Genomic DNA, 22450 nt, shown 5'->3' on the forward strand with positions numbered 1-22450 from the left:
ACATCTCTGGACTTAGGCCAACCATTTACCCACAAATGTCTTTGTCTTCAAAACAACTTTTTAAAACAGACTTTCTTTGTAGGGGTGCTCAAAGGGACCAGAGCCCTGGATCTCCACTTGGCCTCAACCCTCCCGCCCCCATTCTCCTCCTCCTCCACCCTGGCCTCCTCTTAGCAGTCCTGAAGGCCAGAAATCTAGGGCTAGAGGAACACAGTTTGAAAGGAAACAATCAGCAAAACTAATGGGCAACCCATGGAAGGGGAAAAGATAGTTGCAAATGACCTATCGGATAAAGGACTAGTATCAAAAATCTTTAAGGAACTTACCAAACTCCATACCCAAGAAACAAACAGTCCAATGAAGAAATGGGCAGAAGACATGAACAGACACTTCTCCAAAGAGGACATCCAGATGGCCAACAGACACAGGAAATGATGCTCAGCGTCCCTCCTCATCAGGGAAATACAGATCAACACCACACTGAGATACCACCTCATGGCAGTCAGAGTGGCTAAAATGAACAAATCAGGAGACTACAGATGCTGGCGAGGATGTGGAGAAATGGGCACCCTCCTACACTGTTGGTGGGAATGTAAACTGGTGCAGCCCCTCTGGAAAACAGTGTGGAGATTCCTCAAAAAATTAACAATAGAACTCCCCTATGACCCAGCAATAGCACTGCTAAGAATTCACCCAAGGGATACAGGAGTGCTGATGCATAGGGGCACATGTACCCCAATGTACGTAGCAGCACTTTCAACAATAGCCAAAACATGGAAAGAATATGTGTCCATCAACTGACGAATGGATCAAGAAGATGTGGTTTATCTATACAATGGAATATTACATGGTAATGAGAAAGAATGAAATCTTGCCATGTGTAGCAACATGGATGGAACTCGAAGGTGTTATGCTAAGTGAAATAAGTCAGGCAGAGAAGGACAGATCCCATATGTTTTCACTCATATGTGGCACAGGAGAAACTTAACAGAGGACCATGGGGGAGGGGAAGGGGAAAAATAGTTAAGTAGAGGGAGGGAGGCAAACTAGAAGAGACTCTTAAATACTAAGAACAAATTGAGTGTTGGTAGGGGTGGGGGAGAGGCAAAAAGGGGTGATGGGCATGGGGAGGGCACTTGTTGGGATGAACACTGGGTGTTATATGGAAACCAACTTGACGACAAACTATAAAAGAAAAGAAAAGAAAAAAAGAAAACTGTTGTCCAATTCATACCCCAAAGATTAACACTGAAAATTAGCTTGCAAAGACCAAGCCGGTAGAATTAAGACCCCTCACACCATGAAATTAGATAGCCTTGAATGCCACCACCAGCCATCCTCCAAACCCACTACTGCCGGCAAGGGGGGGCAGCCTCAGATGGAAGTCTGGGACAGCACCCAGACACTGCCCACTTCAGGAGGTGGGAGCTAACAGCAAGTGGGGAGGCGGCAGGGAGTGCCTGGGTGGCTCAACTGGTTAAGCATCCAACTTTGGCTTGGGTCATGATTTCACAGTTGAAGCCCCACATCGGGACTCAGAGCCTGGAGCCTGCTTTGGATTCCCTCTCTCTCTGCCCCTCCGCCACTCAGGCTCTGTCTCTCTCAAAAAAAAAAAAGAGCAAGAGGGAAAGGAGTAAGGCTCTAAACTGCCTGATACCTAGACATCCTATAGGAACCCAAAGCCCTGCCGGTCCTGACTTGTCCCCTTTGTGCATCTGAAGCCCCCCCTTGTCCCCCCTCCTTCCTATCTCCAAAGATAGCACCACCTAGTCACCAGGTCTGACTCTTGACAAGATGCATTGAAATAGTCATCCAATCACCAAGACTACAAATTCCATCCATTTCCTAAAAAAATTCCCTCCATTTCCCAAATCCATCTTCTTTTCTCCATCCTCATGCCCAGAGCCTTAGTTCAGGCCATGATCCCCTGCCCCAGGTGACCGCCCTCACTGTGCAGATGACCCCATTTCGTCCCTTCTCACCCCAGATCTAGCCCCACCATGCTGCCTGAGTAAAAGCCTAAATCATATCTGGCCATGGTACGCCCCATGCCGCAGCCTTACTGCACTACGCAGGGATGCCCGGGCTCCCCATGAGTCCGTGTCCCCACACCTGCTATTTCAGCTGCCTCCAGGGTCCCTTCCCCACCTCCTCATCAGCATGATGGGGACTCTTTTTTTTTTTTAATGTTTTTTATTTATTTCTAGGAGAGAGAGAGAGAGAGACAGCGTAAGCAGGGGAGGGTCAGAGAGAGAGGGAGTCACAGACTGAAACAGGCTCCAGGCTCTGAGCTGGCAGTCAGCACAGGGCCCGACGCGGGGCTCGAACCCACGAACCGCGAGATCATGACCTGAGCGAAAGTCGGACGCTTAACCGACTAAGCCACCCAGGCGCCCCCCCCCCCCTTTTTTTTAATGCTTTTTAAGATGGGGACTCTTATAGCCTGTTGGTCCTGGGGCTCCAATGAGGTGTCTGGTCCTACAGAAAGCCTTTCCTTATTCCCCACTCCCTCTTCACTTCCCTGCTTTCTTCTTCACCCTCTGTGGACACTGTCATAGAATCACTTATCCTGTGGTCCTACAACGCTCTCCTTAGGCATCTCTCTCCTTAGACCATGAGCCACTCGAAGGCAGTGACCGTGTTTCACACACACGATGGAAGCGCAGTGCCTAGCACAAAGTACAGAATGAAAGGCTGGAACATTCTAGCCTCCGCCTTGTGCCTCGGGCCGGCTGTTTGCAGTCTGAGTCTCAGCACACCCGGCTGATTTTTAGCATTTGTAGTTTATCTCCCAGTGAAATTTGGTGCCAGCTGTGGTCACCTGTTTGCCTGCTCTCTGAGCTCTGCCTTTAACTAGAAATTAATTTGGATTACTTAAGCTTTCCTTGCCCACCGGAGAAACTCGGCCTGGGTAAATCCAAAGCTGCCGGTGATTTCTCTTTTCCTGTTTAATCTCTTTCTCTCATGTGCCAACTTTAATTTTGTGCTTTCTGGCTTCCTACCCCCCCCCACCCCCTCCCTGCCCCCAGTGCTTATTTTTAATTTGCCATTTCTGACCCTTCAACAAACGTTGGTTCACCATGGATCTCCGCCTTCCCACCTGCTCCTCTCAGGGAAGCTGAGGCCAGCCTTGCCCAGGGGCTCAGCTACATCATATGGGAAGTCTGGTGCAATTCTGAGGACAGAGCCCAGAAGGGAGAAGTCCTGAACCGCAGTGTGCCGCTCTTCCACCCCACACCGTGCCTTGCTGCTTAGGAGCATCAGGGAATTTTAGAGGACAATTCTTCAGCTAGAAGTTCTGACCACCAGTAAGGAGGGCACAGAGCACAGTAAAGAGGTCAGGATGGGCAGAGAACCTGGCACTCACCGAGTCCTATGTTTGTAAGACTGTCCACCCCCACCAGCGGTCGCCCAGTGGTCTGTGCCCGACAGGGAGTACTTCCACTTCCAGGCTGACCCCAGAGCCCCGTTTCATCATCAATACCTCCTTCTCCCCAGTCCCAGCCTGACGTCAACTTCCTGTCCTGCTCTCTTGGCAAGAGTCCATTCACACCTCACACAAGCTCCAAAAAGCAAGACTGGCATGTGTCTGTTGAGAAGGAAAATGCACCTGCGGCTCCTGCATGGGACTCAGAACCTGCCAGGAACTTTAGGGGAATCAAGAAAAAAACCACATGATAAGCTGTTCAAGGGACTCTTGCCCAAAGGGTCACAGGAACTACGCCGAGGAGTCAATTCCTCCCGCCTTCATGCAAACAGCAAATGGTTTTACACACACAGTCCACGGCCTCCGCTGCATCACCCTGCAGACGGTGCCTGTGAAATGTACGTTCTTGTTTGGGGGAGAGGACTCTGCACTATCAGTTCAGATCAGAACTCCCCACGTTGAGGAACCGGTACCAGTAAGAATTCCCGAGGAAACCACGTGCAGCTCCCCTCAGTGACATGAAAAGTTCTCAGCACCTGTCTGGGCAGCGCACCATGCTCACTCACAAGGCAAGCCTGCTCTCAGGAAGCTTCCAGTCCCGTGGGGCAGATGGCAGAGGCATAAATAGAAGTGTGAACCTTGAAATTACTGTAGAAGATTGATCAGTTAAACCAAATTTCTACGTGTTAGATTATACAATCCTCTGGAGTCCATAAAAAGAAACCATCAGACTAATCAGCCACCTTGCCATTTTCACTGAAGTGCCTAAGCCAGTTTCAATTCTGAAAATAGGGAAATTTCTGGGGGCACCTGGGTGACTCAGTAGGCTAAGTGTCCGACGTCGGCTCAGCTCATGATCTCGCAGTTGGTGGGTTCGAGCCCTGTGCCGGGCTCTGTGCTGACAGCTCGCAGCCTGGAGCCTGCTTCAGATTCTGTGTCTCCCTCTCTCTCTGCCCCTCCTTTTCTCATGCTCTGTCTTTCTCTGTCTCTCAAAAAATGATTTAAAAAATTTTTTTAAAGGAAAGAAAATAGAGAAATTCTAGCTTCATGCTTTTCGAGAAGTATGCAAGACAGTGTGCAATTTACCTTTGGTGGAATTAGTGGAAACGGTTGGGATTTGTGAACTCCCCTTTCATTTATATTTAAAAGAGAGAAATCCAATTTATTCCATATTCATTATCCACAAATAGACAGGATTTGCCCCTTGCTCCAATCTAGTTTTAAAAAGTTGTAGGAAACCATAAAGAAGATATATAAACTGTACTGACCGTGAACTCACATGTAGCAGATAAGTGCAGAGAAAAGGGTCCCTCCTTGCTTGCTGATACAAAAGTCACCATCACTGTGTACAAACCCAGCTACGAGACAAGGTTCTTACTAGTCCTCATTCTCACCCCAAAGCCACAAGAGCAGCAGATCAACGCCTCCAGCAAACTGCCAGAAGGAGCGGAAGCTAAGAGATAACAACGCTAACTGGAATGTGCACCTGTGATATCGTCCCTTCCATTTTCTTAAAATGCTCTTCTCTCCTGCCCACTGCATCTGCCTGCTCCTCATCCCTTCTCCTCTCCAGCATCTAACTTTTCTGAGCAAACAGAGGCATTCCTACTGAGAGGATAAATCAGTGGACCCAGAAGAGTGTGAAAATCAGTGACCTTGATTTGGCAGCATGTAATCAATGTTTAGGAACTTACTCACAGGAAATAGTCAATAGTGAGTATAAATGTGTTTCTGCAAATATTGTTTAAAATAATTTAAAAATGGAAAGCAACTTAAATCTTCATAAATGCTGGCTTTAAGTAAACTATGATATGCCTGTACATAGAATTGAAAGTAACACAGAAGCTATGGAAGAAAAGATGAACAGTTTTGACTATATAAAAAAATGGATATTTTCTATGGCAAAAATAACATTTACAATGTCAAAGACAAAAGGGTAAATTATTTACATTATATATGACAGGAAAGCTAATTTATCTGTTATAAAAAGAATTCTTTAAAATCAATAAGGAAAGAACAACCCAATTAAGAAGAAAAAAAAAGGCCAGGAGCACCTGGGTAACTCAGTCAGTTAAGTGTCCGACTTCGGCTCAGGTCATGATCTCACTGTTCGTGGGTTCAAGCCCCGTGTCTGGCTCTGTGCTCACAGCTCAGAGTGTGCTTCTGATTCTGTATCTCCCTCTCTCTCTGCCCCTCTCATGCTCATGCTCTGTCTCTGTCTCTCAAAAACAAAAGAAAACAAAAAAAGAAAGTCAAAAAACTTTTAACTAAAAGTGTGTGTTTTAGAAGGCCAATAACCATGTGAAAAGATGTTCAATCTCACACAAAGAAATGTAAACTGTATCAGTATCTAGATTCAATTTTTCATGTATAATATAGGCAAAGTCCAATAATAACCACAATATTTTTTTATTGTTTTCATTCATCTTTGGTGCTAGTGTAAAGCTGAAGAGCAATTTGATAATCTACCAACATTTTATTAAATTCTTGGATATTTCCACTTTAAGAATTTATCCTTGTATATATACTTGTACAGGTATGTAAAAATAGATACACAGGGTATTTATAGCGGTGCTATTTGTAATATCAAAAACCTAGAACAAAATAACAAATGATAGCATTTCCTTAATGTACCATACAAGGGAAAAGTGTATGCTCATAGGCAGAATGGGGTAGCTCTACAAATACTCATATGTAAAACGATACCCAGGATGTACTGACATGCTGACTGAATGAATACAGAAAACTAAAGAATATTAATTATGATTAGTCTCATTTATGATGTATACATATATTTTTTCACATAAGGATAGAAAATGTCTTGGACACCTGGTTGGGTCAGTTGGTTGAGTGTTCAACTCCTGATTTCCACTCAGGTCATGATCTCAGAGTTCGTGAGTTCAAACCCTGTGTGGGGCTCTGTGCTAACAGTGCAGAGCCTGCTTGGGATTCTCTCTCTCTTTCTCTCTCTCTGTCCTTCCTGTGCACATGCGCTCTCTCTCTCTTGCTCAAAATAAGTAAATTTTAAAAAATAAAAATAGGAAAAATAGGAAACGTCCTGAATGATATAAAAGAAATATAAATGGTGGCAAAAGCTAGAACTTGAGGAAAAGAGGGGTTTTATACTTTATTTTACATCATTCTGAAACATTTGATTTTTTCTTTCAAGGATTATGTATTATTCTTATAATAAAAAACAACTTGAGCCATTATTAATAAACTACTCTGTTACTGGAATTGTTTATAGAGACTGGGAATACAGTGGTGAATGGACAGACGTGACTTCTCGAGTAGGAAATATTACTGTGAGATGAAAGAGACTATTTCATGGCTGGAGGGAGACTACAGTAATAGGAAGAAGGCTCCCACCTGAATTCAAGCAGAATTTTTATTTTTTTTTATTGTTTTTATTAAAAAAATGTTTTAACATCCATTCATTTTTGAGACAGAGAGAGAGAGCATGAGCAGAAAAGAGGTAGAAAGAGAAGGAGACAGAGAATCCCAAGCAGGCTCCATGCTGTCAGCATAAAGCCCGACACAGGGCTCGAACCCACAAACCGTGAGATCATGACCTAAGTCGAAGTCAGATGCTTAACCAACTGAGCCACCCCGGCACCCCAAAGAGCTTTCAATCTTGAGGATTTAATAATTAGGTTGGGGTGCCTGGGTGGCTCAGTTGGTTAAACACTGACTTCAGCTCAGGTCATGATCCCCCGGTTTGTGGGTTCAAGCCCCGCATCGGGCTCTGTCCTGATGGCTTAGAGCCTGCTTTGGATTCTGTATCTCCCTCTCTCTCTCTCTCTCTCTCTCTCTCTCCCCCTCCCCCACTCATGCTTGCTCTCTCTCTCTCAAGAATAAACATTTTAAAAAATAATAATAATTAGGCAATTAAATAAATAAATAAATAAATATAAGTCATATAACTGTCATCAGATGCTTTCAGAGAGAAATGGCTCTCCCAGCCCCTGAGGAAGCTAGTTCCTTAGCTTTGCAGATTCAAAAATTCATCTAGATTTGCCCAGACCCAGACTGAGAGATCACTGTAACAGAACAGATGGCACCAAAATGGACCCAATTATGTACAAAGATGTAAGATTCATTACAGCTCAATGAGGGAAAGAGAGGATTACCCAATAAATGGTGTTGAGACAATTAACTAGCAATTTGGAGAAACATAATTTCAGAATCTCGCTTTATATTATGCACTAAAATAAATTCCAATTGAGTGGAAGAGTCAAATGTGGGTTTTTTTAAACATCAGAATCTCAGAAAAATAGAATTGAATATTTTCCAAATGTCTAAAGGAAAGATAACTTTATAGGCTCCAAAGCAACACAAGGAGGAAAAAAGAAAAAAAGAGGAAGATCTATAAGTTTGACCACAAAATAAAATGTAACCCATAAAAGCAAATGGCAGACAAAAAAAATACTGCAACAAATGTAACAGAGGCACCGTATTTAGTATTTAAGACCTCTGTATACGGGTCAGAAACAAATTAAGACACTAAAAGATAGAGCAAAAGGCACTCACAAAAGAAGTGATGTGATGAGGAAACAAGGGTTTGAGATGTTCAGCTCCCAGAGAATAAAAAAAGATAAATTAAAGTGCGGAGTTCCCATTTCCCTCTCTGAAGTTAGCATGAACTGAAAAATAATCCCTCTGGGACTTCTGTTTCTGGCTAGGATGTTGAAAGCCACAAATGACTCTTGAACCTGCCCTAGCACTGAGAACCAGCCAAGCAAGCCTCAAAATCATGGTTTTAAAAATCACTAGAGTGCTCAGGATGCAAAGAAACCCAAATAAACCAGATTCCAGAAATGGCAAGCTCTTCCTAAGATAGAAGAGACACACAGCTGCTTCTATCTACAAAGTGACAGGTAGGAGAGCTATCTGCCATAAACTCAGGTAAAAAAAATATCAGCCCAACTTGTAACATGTAACGGGTATGTGTGAGCTCGTGTGACATATTAGCCTTCCAACAGCCCTGGTCATAGAGCAAGTGTACACCCACCCGCATGCCAAAGCTTTCATAGAGGTATTCATCAAGTACATAGGTAATAGACCAAAGGCAAAGGGCAAGATAGAACTGAGAGTATTCCCTGGAGGCACGCAAGATCTTCCCCAATGACTTCCTAAAGACTGGGAGTAAGATGGACGGCTGAGAAACCCCTTCAAGGGAGTCAGGGTCTCCACCAAGTGCAGCACAGTGGCCTCCCTAAGACCTGGAGCAGGGCAGAGGATGAAGAGAGGTCTCTCAAGTTGCAGAAACCTGGGAGAAAGACCTAATGCTCACGGCCACAGCTGGCTGCAAAGCAGAAAGACAGAAAGCCTCCCGTGCTTCAGAGAGCCAGCAACAGAACTGGGAAGCACAAAAAGATCTCTTGAGTCTCACTGTTGCTCAGAGCCCAAGCCCTCATGAAGAGAGCCTTGGTACCATCCTCAAAACTTTGTTAGCCAGTGGTGAACTGAATCAGACTAAAGCTGCAACCAATCCATGTCCTGCTCAGATAGCAGCTTCATTTGTCTCCGCCCCTCACATTAGCAGACTAATGGAAGGCACACAACCTTTCCGGTGGGTAAATACTCTTTACCTCAGTCTCTAGTGATTTCTTACACACAGTGCCAAACATAAATAAGGAATTAAGAAGACCATAAGATACAAGCCAATGTGATAGGGCCCAAGGAGGAAGCGTAAATAGAAAAAGACCCAGAGATGGCTCAGATGTTAGAACTGTCTAGATAGTGACAGTGAAATAAACAGAGTAAGTACATGTGAACAAATGGGGAATTTGGAGAGAGATGATGACTATAAAAAAAGGAACCAAATGGGCATGTCATTAATTCTTTAAAAGACCACTAATTCTACTTAAAACAAAAAAATTGTAACAATGGATTAATACAGTTTAGAGCATATATAATTCTTTGTTATCATTTTTGTTTTTGTGAAGTCCAGCATAGGCAAAAAAATTTTCTTAAGCAATGAAAATATTCTATAATTGTGGGGGGAGGTGGTTTTAAAAATATATAATTGTCAAAACTCATCAAACTGATATCTTAAAATATGGACATCTCATACAACTTACACCTCAATAAAAAAAAATTTTAATACTATCTTAGGCTGCTGAGGGAGTAATGAAACCTATACTCCTGTAAAGTGGACAATCATTTTGGAAAGCAAATTTTGGAATATTAATGAAGTCCAAACTTTAAATATTAAATTTTATTTTAATATTTAAAATATTAAAAGTCCAAACATTTTAAATTTTTAATGTTTATTTTGAGAGAAAGAGAGAGGCCCAGAGAACAAGTGGGGGAGGGTCAGAGAGAGAGGGAGATACAGAATCCAAAGTGGGCTCCAGGCTCTGAGCTGTCAGCACAGAGCTGGACAGGGGGCTTGAACTCACGAACTATGAGGTCATAACCTGAGCCAAAGCCAGATGCTTAACTGACTGAGCCACCAGGTGCCCTGAAAGTCCAAATGTTTTAACAATTTCATTTAGGCAAATACACTCCTCAGAAAATTCAAAATAATAAAAAGTGACATGCACAAAAATGTTAACCATTGTATTTTTGTAATAGGGTACTCTGAAGTGCTTCAAAATCCAATGCTAGATAATAATTAAACAATGTGCAATAAATATGCTTGATGCAATATATTTTAGCCATGAAAATCATATTATCATGATTACAAAACAAGCTAAAGACATGTTTATGCTGTAAGCCTTCACATCCTTGAAAAAACATACACGAGGGGCACCTGGGTGGCTTAGTCGGCTAAGCGTCCGACTTTCGCTTAGGTCATGATCTCGCCGTTCGTGGGTTCGAGCCCCGCATTGGGCTCTGTGCTGACAGCCAGCTCAGAGCCTGGAGCCTGTTTCAGTCTGTGACTCCCTCTCTCTCTGACCCTCCCTTGCTCACACTGTCTCTCTCTCTCTCTCTCTCCTAGAAATAAATTAAAAAAAAAAAAAATTAAAAAAAAAACATACATGAGAAAAGCACTAGAAAGAAAAAAACTATAATGATAAGTCATTATCATTGGGCCTGTATGCTGGGCCTGTAGAAGTATTTTCTCTTTTCAGCTTGGTTATCTGCATCTTGATATTTTCTTTCCTCTAAAATGTCTGCATGGATGGGCCGCTTGGGTGGCTCAGCTGGTTGAGCATCTGACTTTGGCATAGGTCATGATCTCACGGTTTGTGGGTTCAAGCCCCACATCAGACTCTGCACTGACATCGGGGAGCCTGCTTTGGATTCTCTGTCTCCCTCTCTCTCTGTTCCTCCTGTGCTTGCTCTCTCTCTCACTTAAAAATAAACATTAAAAACTCTGAGTAAAAAAATAAAATGTTTGCATGGGGTGACTGGGTGGCTCAGTTGGTTAAACATTCGACTCTTGATTTCAGCTCATCATGATCTCACAGTCATGCGACTGAACCCCACGTCGGGCTCCAAACTAGGTGTGGAGCCTGCTTAAGATTCTCTTTCCCTCTATCCCTCATGCACTCTCTCAAAAAAAAAAAAAAATAATAATAATATGTTTTCAATTTTTTAGCTTTCCTTTTTTTTTAGTGCCTTTATTTTATTTTGAGAGACAGAGACAGAGAGCGAGCGAGGGAGGGGCAGAGAGAGAGAGAGACACAGAATCTGAAGCAGGCTCCAGGCTCTGAGCTGTCAGCCCAGAGCCCAACGCGGGGCTCAAACCCAAGGACTATGAGATCATGACCTGAGCCAAAGTCGGACAGTTAACTGACTGAGCCACCCAGGTGCCCCAGCTTTCCTTTTTTCTTGATATTTTTGTAATATTGAATTTTTCTATCTAAGAACAAGTTATTTTTCTCCAGTTATTCTCTTATCGTTTATGTCTTTCTACCATTTTCTTTGTTTAAATTCTTTTTATTGCACAAGAAACCCATGATTACACTTTCATAATTTTTCCTCTATATAAAAGGACCTCAGTCTTACCTGATAGTTTTTAATTTTTAGAAAGTAAATGTGACTGGATTTTGATTTGTGAAAATAACAAACGGGATAGGCCTTTCCAAAGACCTAAATACTTATGCCTACCAGATGGAATGATGATATACAGCTAAACGTTATGTTGATTAATGTAAAACATTAAATACATTTACTTGGAAAACATCTGAAAAGACGAGCAACGGTTAGTCTCTGGGTGGTAAGATAATGTCAAACTTCGTTTTCCTTGTCTGCTGTCCCTACAGTGAACAGGTGTTATTTGTGATAAAAAGAAATGATAAATTTAGATCCCAGTTTCAGGCTCAAGCCCTCCTAAAGCTCTGGGCCCAATCCTGGCCCAAGTCAAGGTCAGGGAAATGCAGCAGTCCCCCAGGCCAGAAGCTTCCCCCACGGCATTTCATCTAGCTATTCATGCTCCACTTCCTGTCCCTTGACCTTGCACTACCAGTCACACTGTCCACACGTCCCAGATCAGTAAATCTGTTGAGTAAGTGCAGGAAGCAGAGACCCTCAGTCTGGTCTCTGCTGGTCTCAGGGCTCCTGGTGTCACTGAGGCAGCTGGAGAAACAGCTACACCTATCTTCCCTCCCTGAGTCCCCAACACCCGAGCCTGTGAAGCCATCCCAGTTCTGGTTCCTGCCAGACCTTTATTAATCATGACAAGAGTTTGGAACGCCTGTGAAACATCATAATCTCCCTGTCTCCCTGTAGAAGCAAACAGAGTTGAAGGAGGCTGTGGAGGGTGGATTGGTGGCAGGTGATGCCTCCCTGGAGGCTCCAGCCTTCCTGGCCTGCCTGTGTCTCCCCCTCTCAGCTCAGGTCTCCTCTCGGGAGCCCGGCCAAGCCTTCTGAAGGGGACCTGAAGAGGTAAACTGCAAATGGAAACGAACACCCTGCCGAAAATAATTCTGTATCTGTATGGGGCCCTGGCATATCGTAGACAACAGAGAACTTTCACCCCATCCACCCCGGAGTATAGAGAGACACCCCTCGTCCCTCCCTCTTCCTGACCCCCACAGTCCTCAGAAAAAGGAAGCATGACCACGCCTAACGAGAAGGGGCAAGAAACAGTGCAAACTAGAGGGAACCTCATTAAAATCCGTCTCCTCATAGCTATTCAATCGCTAATTGACTTTTCTTCCTCACTTTAATTTTGACGTTGGTGTCTTGATTAATTACCTCTGTCACCAAAGCCCTAGGGTGTCACAGAAGGACTCACCAGGAGTTTATATTGCCACGTTCCAGCCAATTTGACAGGTAGGCTCTCCCTGGCCAGTTCCACGGGTAACGGCCTGAGCCTGTGGAAGTTCCTTGAGACCTAGAAGAAGCAGAGACACGTTGTCATTCTCTAACCATTGGCCACAGGGCCCGGCCAGCAGGAAGAGAATCAGAAGGCCTAGATTATTGCTTTCTCTCTCTGACAGCATAATAAATTTCCTTCTCTCCATCTGCATTCTAATATGGGCACGAAGTTCATCACCGACACCGTGGCGAGTGGGAGAGCCGGATCACAGGTGTTGTTTCTGGGTAAGCCTTCAGGGAAATCATTCAGTCACTCACTTGTTCATTCATAGAAGTTTTTAACTTGTTTTTGACTGGCCTCTGCTGGACTTATGGGGAAGGGTGAAGGTCCAAACAAGTCCAAATTATGGGCTCTGCCCATGAGACATTTATAATTTTATTTGAAGAGCTGTGATATTCTCTTATAAAAAGAGAAGTGAAGATTTGATGTTCAAAGAAAACTCCCAGGCAGCAAAGTCAGTTATCCTGGATATTTTGGCCATGTGTCCCCCACCTCCACCCCCACTTCTGCGACCCTCTGGCATGTTTCAAACACACGCTGAGTAACTGCAATGGAGCCACCAGCAGGGGGAGCTTTGGCAGGAGAACTTAAAATGTCAAAGTTCTCTTGCTCTGCCTGGCTTTCTCCGTTCTCTCTCCTGGAGTGGATGGATTAGGTGGCAAGAGACAGCATGTGAGGGAAGGGAAGCTCCCCGTTCACCCCCTCCTCAGCCTGCCCCGCAGAAGAGGAAGGCTGATCCAAACTCACCACTTTAGTAGTTTGGACTGGACTACCTGTGGATGGAGCGGCTCCGTCCTACAGGTGGGCTGGGGCTCTGCTCCTGGTCTACACTGCACTAGGAGCTCTTTGTCAGTCTTGCTTTTTTTTTTTTTCTTTCTCTTTTGTCTCCAGCTTGGTGGCAGAAGGGGCATAATGCCCTGGGAGCCCACCATCCTTGAGCACACCACCCATCCTGCCTTCTGCCTTCTCTCTCCTTTCCATATAGAAAAAAGATTCATGACCAAGGATTGAATCTTTTCCTGTGGCATGTGGTGTGGGGAGGAGAGAACAAAAGCCATCATTGTGGGATTCCTCCAGTCTGATTTACAAAAGCCTCTATTATGGTTCAGGGTCCACTCTCACTAGCATTTAGGTGCCATTTTCCTTTTCCCGTTTTCACCACCCACACCTTTCTCTAGGAGACTCAGACAGCAATTCTGTGATCATGGGCAGACTACTGCTACTCCAGGGGGCCTTGTCCAAAGACCACCCACGAGTGCCTGATACGCACGAGAGCCTAACAGGCCAAGTCACAGGGCCCTGTCCTGATAGTCTTTCCAGGGCTCTACCCTAAAGGGGCTCCCTTGCCACGTGCTCGTATCTGGCACATACTTTCCCAGATCGCCCTGCTTCTCGTAACTCCTATTTCCATTCTTGATCTACCTTTTAGCCTACCTTGGCAACCCATAACAATACTGTCTGCTTAAGTAAACTACAACAACAACAACAAAACAACAACAAAAAACCTAATGGCTTTCTATAGTCCTTAAAATAAAATCTAATCTCCTTACCATAGCCTATGTGGAAGGCTGCACTGTTGATCTCAACACCTGCTGCTCCTCTCTGTGGAAGGATTATGCATCCCCACCCCTGATGACATCACTTTTGACTATGTAACTTGCTTGGGCCAAGACAAGTGGCACATCCACTTCCATGCAGAAGCTGTAAGGCCCTCAGATAATCCTTCTTTTTTCCCTCTACTAGGAAACCGATAGTGTCCCAGGTAGGAGCTGTCCCGTCTACCTGGGTCCTGAAACAAAGAAAATTTGCAGCCAACCCACAATGGACATGTAGTGTGAGCAATAAGTAAACTTCTCTGTTATATACTATTGAGACTTGAGGGGGATTCGTTACCATGCAGATTAGTCTCATCTGATTGACATTCATTCTGTGGCGCGATCCAACCCTGACCACCTCTCCAGTCTTATGCCTTACCTTCCATTCCCTTACCCACTACATTCCAAACAGCCTGGCCTTCTTTCTCTTCCCTGAACATGCCATGTTCGTTCTCACCTCAAAGCCTTTGCATATGCTGTTCCCTCTGCCTGGATGGCTTTTCCTCCAGGGTCTTCACATGGCTGGACCTTCTTCATTATTCAGATCTTGGTACAAATACTAACCTCTTAAATGCCTGCCCTGAACCCCATCTGATGTACTCCCCCCAGGCAGTCTTTGTCATGTTATCCTGTCTTAGTTTGCATCTGTCCACTAGTTTCTTATTTGTTTTCCCTCCTTGGGAATGAAAGTAGAGACACTTATCCGTCACAGTCACTGCTGTATCTCCAGACACTAGAAGACCACCCTACATATAACAGACACTCAATAAGTATTTGTGTCATGAGAAAACACACATCTCCTCTCCTGAACTTTAAACCCATTTTCAACTGCCAACTGGACACCTCTTCCCAGAATTCCGGACTCAAAAGACCCAAAGCAGAATTCCTGATGCTGTCCCCTCTTCTCTCACTCCAACCTCCTCCTCATCCTAGTCCCTGATTAATGACCCCATCATCCGCCCCTGCCACCCAAACCACACACCTCAGGTGCTTTCTGGCCCCTCCCCCTTCACTCCCTTCCCCAGAATCCCCATCAGTCACCAGGTTGACTCTCTTTTTTAAACCCCTCTCTAATCCACTTCATCCTCATTCCGATGCACCTGCCCTCACTCAGGCGCTCATCATCCGTTGCCTGGATTATCACAGTCTCTGCAGAAAAGGGTTCCCCCCGTTTCCAATTCTCCCCCCTCCCATCTGTGCCGCACACTGCCACCAGAATTATCTTTCTAAAATCTGATAATGTCACTCCCCTGTTTAGAAGGATTTAAAAGGAGCTCCAGGAGAAAGTTTAACTCCTTAGAGGCCATGAGATACCTCTGTGTTCTGGCATCAGCCAACTTCCCAGTGTGTCTGCCAGGCCAGAGCTCTCACCCCATCTGGCCACGCTGAACAGGGCAGCAGATCCAACATGTGTTTGCACTCACTGCTCCCTCTCATGGAATGCCCTTCCCTCCTTTGCCCCTTGTCTCTGAACACACACACACATACAAACACACAGGTATGCACGCACTCCCATCAGCACCCACCTACTGAGAGCTCTCTTCACTCCCTCTCTTCACTCCCTCTGTGGAGCCCCTCCCAACTCCCCCATACCCTCCTCCTGAAAACAAGAAATAGCTCTAATGATGAGCTTGATGCAAACGTCTCTTATAAGATCACATGGTATCATATGCTCTTCCAGTACAGGTTTGTGCACTGCTTAAGAAGAAGCAGCCTTTCTTATTTGAGTCCCCAGTACTACATACAGCATGTCTTCCCCGATAGACACATGGCATGTGCTCAACAAATCTTGTTCCAGTGACTAGATTGATGTATGGTATTAAGTATAAGGAGAGAGAATAATCAATGAAGGGACTCTAGAGCACTCGTCTGCATGATATGACCAGGAAAAGAATGCAAATGATAGTTGAATCAACTCTTTGTTTCAGTTCTGCAGTCCTCAAGCTATTCCACAAAACGGATGCTTACTTAGTATAACAGGAAGAGGGCCCCAGGGTTTTAAGGGCCCTCAGCTCCAGACCTCACCAGCACATTGACCTGCGCCATTACATATGGCTCTTAAGCTCTCTGTCCTGGGTGTCCTCATTTACAACTTTCTCCCACGTGTGTACTGCAAGAGAGGCCTTTCCTAACATTGCTCCCGTTTTACAGATTCTAAAAGAGGAATACAGAGGCGCCTGTGCAGCTCCGTCAATTAAGCGTCCGACTTCGGCTCAGGTCATGATCTCACGGTTCATGGATTCGAGCCCCGCATCAGGCTCTGTGCTGACAGCTTGGAGCCTGGAGCCTGCTTCAGATTCTGTGTCTCCCTTGCTCTCTGCCCCTCCCCACTCTAGCTCTGTCTGTCTGTCTCTCTAAAACGAATAAACACTAAAAAAATAACAATAAAAAATAAAAGAGGAATACAGTGACATCCCCAAACTGCACAATTGGTAAACAGCAAAGTTAGATCTTGAACTAAGGGTCTCTGTTTCTAAGCTGTGTGTCATCCTCCCCACCTGAGCCATCTTTCCCTCCAAGGAAAGCATCAGTAAGTGGATTATCTCTGTTGCCACCACCTCTAGAATGCCTTAATGACAGTACTTTCTTCGCTGAGGCCGTCTTGAATCGCTTTCCCCACCTAACCTCTCACTGTCCCAAGTGCCTCTTAGGGCCGAGCCTCTGGGGAGTGGGCCAGGACCCCTAGCTCCTCACCCAGGACACAGAGGCTCCCCTCCACCGGAGAGAAGTAAGATCCTCAGCACAGCCGCTCAGGACCCAGGCTGTCATTTCAGAAGATTCAGGTTCCAACTTAATACTATTTGAGGCTCAAAATAACCCCTCCAGTCTTCCTGCTTATTTCTTAAATGCAGTTCTTAACAGTAATGATGGCACCTGTGGGGGAGGAAAAAGAAAGGATTTAGGCTGAGAGTTGGTTTCATGTCACCTAAAAGGATTATTTTATACCATCAGAAAGATAATTCCCCTCCTACCAGGGAGGATGGATTAGGTCTTTACTTCAGATGGTACTTTATAAAAAGATTACTTAAAGATTATAGGACAAAATGGATACATTTGACAACATCTGCTAGGGCTGGGTTTTGTGGCTGCCTGAGAAACAACTGTTACTTATACAATTAACAGATTGCTCGCATTGATTGATGCTCATCTAGAAGCTGTCATCCAGGAGTGTCCACACACTCCTGCTGTGGAGTTTCCTTCTCCACCCCACCCCCAATTTTTGACGAAGAATGACACAAACTGTCACTGCCTCCATGAAGTCTTCCCTGATCTCTCCACTTGAAGTGGACACTCTTGCGGCACCTGGGTGGCTCAGTTGGTTGAACATCCGACTCTTGATTTCGGCTCAGGTCGTGATCCTGGGGTCATGGGCTCAAGCCCCATGTCTGCTTGGGAGTCTGTCTGTCTGTCTGTCTCTCACTCTCTCTCTCCCCCCGCCCCACCCCCTTCGAAGGTCTTATCACCACGCTGCTTTGAAGCTTCTTACACACATCGTTACTCAGGCCCCATAAGGCTGTGCATACACCAGGCAGTGAAGAATGTAAATGCTCCTCTGTGCTCCCAGGTCTCAGCTACCCCCGCCCCCTCACCCAAGCAATGTAGGGAAGGAAGGTCTTGGAGGCTTCCAGGTCAGGAGGGCACTGTTGTTGCTGGGGTAGGGCTCTGCTAATCTGAATCTTGCAGATGGCTACGCAGTCTTTTAGCCTCTCTCCTGTCACTGCCCCCCACCCGCACTGAACTAATGCCAGTCCTAACCCACGTGCCTCAAACTCTTCCCTGCATGAAACAGGTTCTTCAGCCTGGACTCCCCTCCCCTCAGCCCTTCTCCATCCCATGAATTTCTCCTCTGCTCCTTTAGACTCAGCTCTGATTACAGGTCCCCTGTGACACCTTCCCTGATGCCTCTAATAGATTCAGGGCATCCTTGTTTTCCTAGTATACATTATCTGAGATCTAGAGAAACAAAAATCATATCTGAAAACGTTCACTAATAAATGGCTACTTATAATAAATACTACTCAACAACTATTTACTAAGAGCCCATTATGTGCCAGGCACTGATCTCTACACTTGGAATACAGCAGTGAATGGAACAGACAATTACCCCCACCCTTGTGGGCTCACACTCCCACAAGGGGCAGAGGGACAAGCTATCCATGCAAAATAAACACAATGATAAATAAACTATGTAACATGTTACAGGTTGAAAAGCATGTACAGAAAGGAAAAAGAAGAGAAGAGTAAAAGGGATGGAGAGAGTTGGGGACGACAGGAGAAAAGGTGGGGTAGGGCTGAATGCGGCCATCTGCAAAAGCCATCTTCAAGAACTCAGAGAAGGTGGGCTCCTGGGTGGCTCGGTCAGTTAAGCGTCTGACTTCAGTTCAGGTCATGATCTCACAGTTTGTGAATTTGAGCCCCACGTCGGGCTCTGTGCTGACAGCTCAGAGCCTGGAGCCTGCTTCAGATTCTGTGTCTCCCTCTTTCTTTGCCCCTCCCCTCACTTGTGCTCTCTCTCTCTCTCTTCTCAAAAATTAATAAACATTAAAACTTAAAGAAAAACTCAGAAAAAGAAAGAGGGAAGCAGCGGAGGACAGCACACTATAAGGAGTGTGCAATAAGCAGCTAGACACGACACCAGAGTGGAAACCAGGTGCAGAGGCCACGGCGAGGAGGAAGGAGAGGTCACCCCATCTAACACTGCCACCACGGAAGCAGAAAGGGCATTAGGAGTCACTGACTCCGCAACACAGAGGGCACTGGAGGGCTTTGCGGGAGCAGGTTTGGTGGGGGGACCAGAGTGAGAGCTGACTGACGTGAACTTGACAGAGTTCACGAGAATTTGGAGGTAGCAGGTGCAGACGACTTTTGAGGTTTGCTGCAAAGGGGAGCAAAAAAAGGGACGTGAGCTGGAGAGGAAAGGCAGGCCGATGAAAATAATCTAACAGACAGCAAGGCGCCGATGCCACAGGAGAGGGGGGCTTTTGCTAGAACAGAGGGGGCAGACTGAACACGTGCACGTGTACACAGGCCATGGAAAGTCCTCACTCCCCATGGAACTGTAGTCCCATCCATATTCACCATGTTGGGGACTTGGTTCATTCATTCATTCATTCATTCATTCATTCATTCAGGGGCCTGTCACTGAACGCCTCTACCTGCCTGGTCTGGTTTTGGCACTGGGGAGGCACAGCACACACAGGGGCAACGGCCTCTGCTGTCCCGTAGGTTACCCGCTAGTGGAGGATGCTTGCGGGTGGAACTGGAAACTCCTGAGTTCAACGGACTCAAAAGGGACATTTAATATCTCCTATAATGAAAGTCCTGATAAATGTTCACATTATGTCATTATTATAGCCTCCATCAAAATGTATCACCATTCTCTGTCCCCTACACTGACAGCCGTTTTCTTTAAAGGCATAATATTTATAACTCCAGCACCTAATACAGTCTCTGACACAGGCAAGGAGCTTTTGAAATGCTTGTTGGATGAATATGTGGAAACCTGAGAGAGGAGGGGAAATCCTCTTTTAAAATTCCTCCATAACAGTCACCCGTGTGAGTTACTAAGCTACACTTTTCAAAAACAAAACACCCCTGCGACACCTAACACCCATGCGCAAGCAGTTACTCACGCTGAAGTGTGAAGCTGTTTCCTTGGGTACTTTTCTTTTAACAACCAGCTAAGATGGACTGTCCCTTATCAACTAGATTTTTCCACGGAGTGGGATGAAGTGGAGATCCAGAAGGGATAATTTGGAAACTGAGGGACCACCAGGTAACAGAAGACTAGATGTCCTGGTCCACTGGTATCATTGGAGGGGATTGTGGGGGGGTAGAGCACAAGAAGGGGGTCAGAGGGAGAGAGAGTTTGAGGACATTTAGAATACCCTCGGCTGATAGTCCTTAGCTGCATCCCGAGCCATTGGCAGGTGGCAGGAAACAAAGCTTCTAATTCTAAATTGGTGTTTCTGATTGTTTTAACTAGTAGGCTGCCTGCATCTGATCAATTTTTTGCCCTTCCCAACTTCCCATCCGGATATATATTTGGCGTCACACAAAAGCTGCTGGCCTTTAAATGACCTGTGCTCTGTGCGTCATCAAGGCCATCAAGGAAGAACGAGCAAGAAAGCAACTTTCTGAAGGAGTGATGGGGAAGCTGTGGCTTGATCTTCTCATCTGACCAATCTCCTGCTTTCCCTTTAAAAATACAAGTTCTAAATCATTGAAAGTTAGGTGGACTAGTTTGTATTTTTTTACAGTTTTTTAAAATTTATTCAGAGTATGCTTTTTTATTTTATTTTAATATAGTTTATTGTCAAGTTGGTTTCCATACAATGCCCAGTGCTCATCCCAACAAGTGCCCTCCTTCATGCCCACCACCACCCCCTCCCCTCACCCCCCCCCNGGAGTGAAAACATATGGCATCTGTCTTTCTCTGCCTAACTTATGCTACTTAGCATAACACCCTCCAGTTCCATCCACCTTGCTACAAATGGCCAGATTTCATTCTTTCTCATTCCCATGTAGTATTCCATTGTATATATAAGCCACATCTTCTTGATCCATTTGTCAGTTGGTGGACGCTTAAGCTCTTTCCATGTTTTGGCTATTGTTGAGAGTGCTGCTATGAACATTGGGGTACATGTGTCCCTATGCATCAGCACTCCTGTATCCCTTAGGTAAATTCCTAGCAGTGCTATTGCTGGGTTATAGGAGAATTCTACTGCTAATTTTTTGAGGAACCTCCACACTGTTTTCCAGAGGGGCTGCGGGTGCCCATTTCCCCATATCCCTGCCAGCATCTAGAGTCTCCTGATTTGTACATTTTAGCCACTCTGACCGGCGTGAGGTAGTATCTCAGTCTGGTTTTGATTTGTATTTCCCTGATGATGAGTGACACTGAGCATCATTTTATGTGAGGTGGGCTAGTTTTTAAATTGTACCTTCTGTGGCTGTGAGGAGAATTAACTTATAAACCGAAATCTCATCACAACACGAGTTTTAATATAAGATCCTGTCACCCTAGATCCACCTAACTAGGGACTTAACTGCTGAGGCCACCAAGGGAGCTCATTACTGAGACTTCCACTCTCTGTGGTCACACGGTTTGGATATTAGGGAGGGTCCCTTCACAGCTGATGAGGTACCGTGCACAGTGCAGATGGCTAGACCCTATGAAAGACCCACGTCGTGGCTGGTGGAGGCCAGCCTCCACCATTACTACTCCTGTGACCTTCAGCCCATACTTAACTCTCAGAGGGTGGGGCTTTTTCTTCATTTTTTTAATTGAGTAAAATATACATAATATTAATTTAACCAATCATAAGTGGGTAATTCAGTGGCATTCAATACATGCACAATGCTATATAGCCAACACCATTATCTGTACCCAAAACATTTTCATCATCACGAACAAAAACTTTGTGCCCATGAAACAGTAACCCTCCCTTCCTCTCTCCCCAGCCCCTGGTAACATCTATTCAATTTCCTGTCTCTGTGAATTTGCCTACTCTAGGCACCTCCTATAAATGGAATCATACCATATCTGTCCTTCTGCATCTGGACTTTTTCACCTAGCATAATGTCTTCCAAGTCCATCCACATTGTAGCATGTATTACGATTTTATTCCTTTTCATGGCTGAATGTTATTCCATTATATGGGGATGCCCCATTCTGTTTATCCATACATCCGTTAATGGACACGTGGGCTGTTTCCACATTCTGGCCACTGTGAATATAGGTGTACAAGGATCTGTTTGAGTCCCTGCTTTCAATTCCTTTGGAGATATGCCCAGAGGTGGAATTACTGAATCATATAGTAGTTCTATTGACCTTTTCAGAAAGTGCCAGGACGTTTCATAAAGTGGCTGCACAATTTTATACTCCACCACCGGTGCATAAGGGGTCCAATTTACCCCACATTCTCATCAACACTTGTTATTTGTTGCTGCTGCTGTTTTTACAGCCAGCCCAGTGGGTGTGAGCAGGGTCTTCCTGTGGTTTTGATTTATAGTTCCTTGATGACTAATGACGTTGGGCATCTTTGCAGAGCCCTAGGTTTTATCTACAAAACAATAACAATTTCTGTTCTGCTTACTTCAGGGCTTGGTGACAGGGGCACATGACACCAGGGAAGTGAATGGACTTTGCAA

At 45.1% G+C, this 22450-nt stretch overlaps 1 long non-coding RNA gene across 3 annotated transcripts in view; it reads right to left on the bottom strand.

Moving 5' to 3' along the window:
- Positions 1–22450, bottom strand: part of LOC144237102 (uncharacterized) — a 414282-nt gene that overhangs the window by 81732 nt on the left and 310100 nt on the right. For all 3 annotated transcript variants that reach the window (XR_013336756.1, XR_013336755.1, XR_013336754.1), the window contains exon 5: positions 12618–12716. This is a non-coding gene — a long non-coding RNA (uncharacterized LOC144237102). The remainder of the gene's footprint in view (positions 1–12617; positions 12717–22450) is intronic.

The sequence above is a fragment of the Crocuta crocuta genome, unplaced genomic scaffold (assembly GCF_008692635.1).
Source record: "Crocuta crocuta isolate KB4526 unplaced genomic scaffold, BGI_CrCroc_1.0 scaffold266, whole genome shotgun sequence".
NCBI lineage: Eukaryota > Metazoa > Chordata > Mammalia > Carnivora > Hyaenidae > Crocuta > Crocuta crocuta.